The following is a 6,465-nucleotide window of genomic DNA, read 5'->3' on the forward strand; positions in this document are numbered from 1 at the left end:
TGGGCGGTGAATACTTGCACTTAATTCTCCAGTCTGCCAGTCAATTGAAAGCAGTGAGAAGATTTCTTCTCCTATGAATCTCAGAAATGTGCAAGATTGGGAGGGTTTTTGGAACTCTCCCCCAGGGCCGGTACAAGGCAGGGGCCGAAGGAGCGGGTGCCCTGGGCGCTACCATTTGCGGACAGGAGGGGGGCGCAGGTGAAGTGCCAGCCACGGCCCCCCCTACATCATGCTGTGCCCCCCCATGTGCCCCCCCAACTAAAAGGCCCCCCCCCCCCCCCCCAAGTGAGCAGCCGCCGCCGGGCACAGGGAGATGAGCGCTTCCATTGCGCTCATCTCCATTGTAAACTGTCTGTGCCAGCGGAGGTGCAGGGGAGGGAAAGGCGTGTCCCTTCCCTTTCCTCTGATAGGCTGCAGGCAGGCACCGAAGTGGAGGAGAGGCCCCGCCCCCTAATTACTCCTGTTTACCTTTCTAAAGCTAAAGGACCTTTGATGATGTCATCACAGGTCCTGTAAGGGAACTGCACAGTGTAAAGTGTAGTTCCCAGGTTAGAACAGTGCATCTGCCATGACCTGTGATGACATCATCTTCAACATCACAGGTCCTGCAGAATCTAGCAAAGGAACTGCACCAAAAATGGTGTAGTTCCTAGGTTTCAAAGGTACATCTGCCAGGACCTGTGATGACATCATCACAGGTCCTTCAACCCCTAACAGCAAGTATTAAAAGTTCACAAGCAGCTCTGTATTGATCCATACAGACTGGAATGGAGAGGTAAGAGGAGGTCCTCCACTTTTCATCATTTACCCCCCCCCCCTCCATGCCCTGTTTTTACTCATTGCTCACTCATGTATACTACTTCAGACAGTTACCACTACCTCATGTACCTCACAGTGACTATAATGCATAACTGACCACATATTTCTATAAACACTGCATCTACAGTATTATACCTTCTTGTGTCACATCAATACACTGCTCTGTATATATATATATATATATATATATATACACACACATACATGCACACACACTGCATATATTACACAGTATTATACATGCAATATGTACAGATATATAGTATATACCGCAGTGCACTGATATGTGAGGTATGAGGTATAATAGATGCTGTGTGTACAGATATCAGTACACTTCTGTATATACTATATATGTGAGGTACGAGGTATAATAGATGCAGTGTGTACAGATATATAGTATATACAGCAGTGTACTGATATGTGAGGTACGAGGTGTCAATACACTGCTGTATTTACTATATACCTGTACACACTGCATCTATTATACCTCGTACCTCACATATTACACTACTGTATATACTGTATACACTGCATATATTATACCCCGTACCTCACATATCAGTACACTGCTGTATATACTATATACCTGTACACACTGCATCTATTATACCCTGTACCTCACATATCAGAACACTAGGGAATATACTATATACCTGTACACACTGCATCTATTATACCGCGTACCTCACATAACTGTACACTGCTGTATATAATATACATCTGCATCTATTATACCTCTTTTGTGTGCCAGGGCTGTTTTGTAATCCCATTCCGGCCCTGATGGCATAAATTATAAAACGCAGCAGCAAGAATAGTTCATGGAACAAAGGGAGGGGCTATAAAAGGGGAATGGGGGCCCAATTTAGATTCCTGCTATGGGGCCCAGTGATTTTTATGTACGCCCCTGGCTGCAGGCACTAGGCCGGCAGCCTATCAGAGGCCGGCGCAATGACGTCATCGTGCCGCCTGAGCCTTACATTACAGCGTGGGACACAGGAAGAGGCTGCATCGCATCGCTGACACTTAGGTAAGTATAAGTGTTTTTTTTTTGTTTTTTTTTACAATAGTGTTACTGGCACATTGGGGGGGCTTATTACAAAACTGGCACATGATGATGGGGGGACTTAATACTGGCACATGATGATGGGGGGGAACTTTATAGTGTCTGTGACTTTCAAAGTCCCACAGTCCTTTGTTCTATTGCTTTAAGTATATTCTTGTTTTGAAACAACATTGATTCTTTCTTAAAAACGGGGGGGGGGGGGGGGGGGCGCAGTTTGCCATCTTCGCCCTGGGCACCAAATGGCCTTGTCCCAGCCCTGCTCTCCCCCCATTCAGCGGACCTGCAAAGGGAATCGTACTTACCTGCTCCGTCTTCTCCCGGCCTGCGATGCTCCTCGGGGCTCCAGCGATGTCAACATCTAGTCTAATATTGCCGCAGCCAATCACAGTCTGTGGTGTTGTCAGGCTGTGACACCCATGATTGGCAGCTAGCGATATCCGACCGGGAGCATTGCAAGCCGGGAGAAGATGGAGCGATGAGCCGGTGCCGGGAAGCAGGTAAGTAAGCTTTCCTTTCCAGGTCCCGCGGAATTGGGGGGGGGGGGGGGGGGTGTAGTTTGGAAAAAATCCTCCCATTCTTGCACAACCCCTTTAAAGCAAATCTCAAGTTTAAAACCAATCAATTCCTCATAATGGCTGGATATAGTGACCCAATGTTGTGAATCAAAAAAATCTAATCAAGAGAAAAAAAATCTTACTATTATTACCTTGTTTTACATTTATTAACAATGTTTTAGAGAGATGTCTGTGAAGGTTCTCGTTCACCAGGTCATGGTAGATCAGCAGTGATGTCAGAGCAACTGCACTTCTCGTATGTTATTTCTCCTTGAAGACATTTCATTAGTGATCTGAATGGCTTTCTCGATTAGAGTGGCTTGTACGAGAAATCTCCGGCATTAAATACTGGTGACTCATGCTTCAGTCATAGCGGAAAGATGTTGATTTCATTTACAATGACTGAAAGGGTGATATAAACGGCCTCAGGAGATGTGTTAGAACAGCATTTAAGCTTTTATGCTAAATTGGAGAAACTGAGCTTGGAGGGGTGCGACATCTATTGCCTGCCACTTACACTGCTGTTCCAACACCTCTCCCAAGGCAGTTTAATCACATCTAATAGATTCAGTCATGCAAATGCAATCAACATCTTACCTCCATGACTGAAGCACAAGTCGCCAGTAATGCCGGAGATTTCTCATACAAGCCGTTCTAATCCAGAAAACCAGTTGGATGACTAGCGAAATGTCTCCAAGAAAAAAAAAATTCACAACAGATCCAGTTAATCTGATTTATTACTGCTGATATTTTAGAAGGATAAAATGTAGTCATTTACCCTCCCCCATCGATCCTACAAAGAAGCTGAATTCAGTCTCCAATTTTAAATATATATACAAGATATGAAATATACTATCAAAATAAAATATACTATAATAAAAACATTAAAAACCAATACAGATGTGATGCTCTCATATATTTAATATGTATATCCTTTACTCAATCTTTTTAACGAATAGAGAAAAATTTGAATTAAAAACACGTTGGCATCCCATTATGTTTTTCTGTTTCCTGTTTTATTAGGTGTAATAATGTGTTGTAGTTTTTTTTCATGTTTTTGTCGTTTATTAAATGATAAATTGTTACTTACCTGTTCAATGTCTTTCAGTGCAGGTGCTCATGGCCTCGTATTCCCACAGACATGCCCTTGAGCGGAGACGCTCTGCAGTGTCACTGCGCTGATCTCTCCCCTTTTATAGTCTAGAGGGTAAATGGGATCCTTCTTCTCCAGATAAATGTCAGCTGCCAATAAAGATCTAGTGTCGGCCGTCTGCATTCTGGCTGAATACATTCCCCAGGATCTGACAACAGATAAGTTACTTTATATACTGTATATCAAGGTTCCTGAACGGTATGACTTGGAATCTCTGGAAGTCACGTCAATTTTCTCTGTGGCTTTCTTCTGGATTTTCTTCAGTTTGTTTTGTAATTTCTTTTTGTCAGATTCTTTTTATTTTTTTGAAGTCCTTAAAAAAATCTAAATTGCATAATTAAAAATAAATACATTCAACAATGAAATTGCAACAAGAGGACAAATTGTGGTATTATGGAAAAATCACAGGATCAGTAGATGTGTTAATGATATGCAAATGATAAAAAAAAGAAAACAAAATATTCAAAACATTTCGATTCATTCAGAATGGGGTATGAGCGCCACACGCAGACGTCCGCGCCTTGGCATGCTATCGGCGAGGTTATTAATGGTTGTCTGAAGATTGTTCTGCCACTCTGAATGCACTTCGGCACACAAATCATCACGATCTGCTGCTGGCAGACCATTGCCGACCAATGACGTTCTAGACCTGCTCTATAGGAGACAAGTCCAGAGACTCTGCAGGCCACGGTAGCGCGAGTACACCATGGAGGCTGCTCACAGTAGCACAAGCATGCAGACACTCCTAAAGCAAATAAAACACTAAATCTCTCCCCAGCATGCATGCGCTGCAGGGAGAAACAGAGCGAGTGCTCCATTGCTATGGACGCGCTTGCGTTACCAAGGGGCATGGCTGGGCAGCGCATCTTGGGTGGCACAACCCGGCATTGCGTCTGACACAGCGTGGCTACGGCACAGTCCCCGACCACAGCACTGGAGCCCTGACAGGTAAGTTGGTGACAGTAATGTAATGTATGTACACAATGACTCCACCAGCAAAATCATGAGTTCAGCTCTGGAGTATAATACAGGATATAACTAATGATCAGTACAGGATAAGTAATGTATGCATACAGTGACTGCACCAGCAGAATAGTGAGTGCAGCTCTGGAGTATAATACAGGATGTAACTCAGGATCAGTGCAGGATAAGTAATGTAATATATGTACACAGTGACTGCACCAGCAGAATAGTGAGTGCAGCTCTGGTGTATAATACAGGATATAACTAATGATCAGTTCAGGATAAGTAAAGTATGTACACAGTGACTCCACCAGCAGAATAGTGAGTGCAGCTCTGGAGTATAATACAGGATCTAACTAATGATCAGTACAGGATAAGTAATGTATGTACACCGTGACTCCACCAGCAGAATAGTGAGTGCAGCTCTGGAGTATAATACAGGATATAACTGATGATCAGTACAGGATAAGTAATGTATGTACACAGTGACTGCACCAGCAGAATAGTGAGTGCAGCTCTGGAGTATAATACAGGATATAACTGATGATCAGTACAGGATAAGTAATGTATGTACACAGTGACTGCACCAGCAGAATAGTGTCACGGATAAATTTGCAGATAGCTGGAACCTATAAATAAACGACCTACTGGCTTGATCCCAAACTGAGGAGCATATAGGTGAGCCCTTTAAAACTCTAAGAGCTCTCCCTGACTGCTATGCACATGCAAGGGTCTCAATGGTAGACGATTGCATGTCCACGTACCTAAGACTGTGTGACACCTCAAAACCCTATAATAGTGAGGGGACACGACCACCGGCTCCCTGCACTTAATACGGACAGAGTCAGGGTCACCTAGAATCAAGCCAGCAAGGAAAGACAATAAAGGAAAAGACTTATCTGAGCAAACAGCAGCAGCCTCCAGCAGTGAACACTTCATCCAGGAAGTAGTATAAACCGCAAAGTGAGGCAGTATGGGAGGGAATATAAAGGAAGACGATTAGTCTAAATAAGTGACACCTGGCAGAAGGAAAGGAGATGACAAAGTAAAACCAAAACAAAGAACGTCATACAAGAGGTAGAGAAGAACGTCTGTCAGACCTTCTCACAGAACTGGCGGTGACAAATAGTGAGTGCAGCTCTGGAGTATAATACAGGGTGTAACTCAGGATCAGTACTGGATAAGTAATGTATGTACACAGTGACTGCACCAGCAGAATAGTGAGTGCAGCTCTGGAGTATAATACAGGATGTAACTCATGATCAGTACAGGATAAATAATGTATGTACACAGTGACTGCACCAGCAGAATAGTGAGTGCAGCTCTGGAGTATAATACAGGATGTAACTCAGGATCAGTACAGGATCAGTAATGTATGTACACAGTGACTGCACCAGCAGAATAGTGAGTGCAGCTCTGGAGTATAATACAGGATGTAACTCAGGATCAGTAATGTATGTACACAGTGACTCCACCAGCAGAATAGTGAGTGCATCTATCACCAGTATCTAAGCATGCAATATATGACATACACATTACTGCTAGAGATGCGCAAATTTACCTAAATTTGTTTTGGTTCTGATTCTATTAATTCTGCTGTCAGATTGAATTCAATATAAACATTCCCCCATACAGTATTTATGCCCCCTTTAGTGCCCTACATAGTAGTTTTCCCCCTTAGTGCCCCCACCCAGTAGTGTTGCCCCCTTATTTACCCCACACAGTAGTTATGCCCCCTTAGTGCCTCCACACTGTAGTAATGCCCCCTTAGTGCCTCCACACTGTAGTAATGCCCCCTTAGTGCCTCCACACTGTAGTAATGCCCCCTTAGTGCCCCCACACACAGCAATTATGCAACCACAGTGTCCCGACAAGTAGTTATTTCCCCCAAAAGAGAGGGGAAATGGCAGTGT

This window comes from Bufo bufo, chromosome 6 (genome assembly GCF_905171765.1).
Source record: "Bufo bufo chromosome 6, aBufBuf1.1, whole genome shotgun sequence".
In the NCBI taxonomy this organism is placed as follows: domain Eukaryota; kingdom Metazoa; phylum Chordata; class Amphibia; order Anura; family Bufonidae; genus Bufo; species Bufo bufo.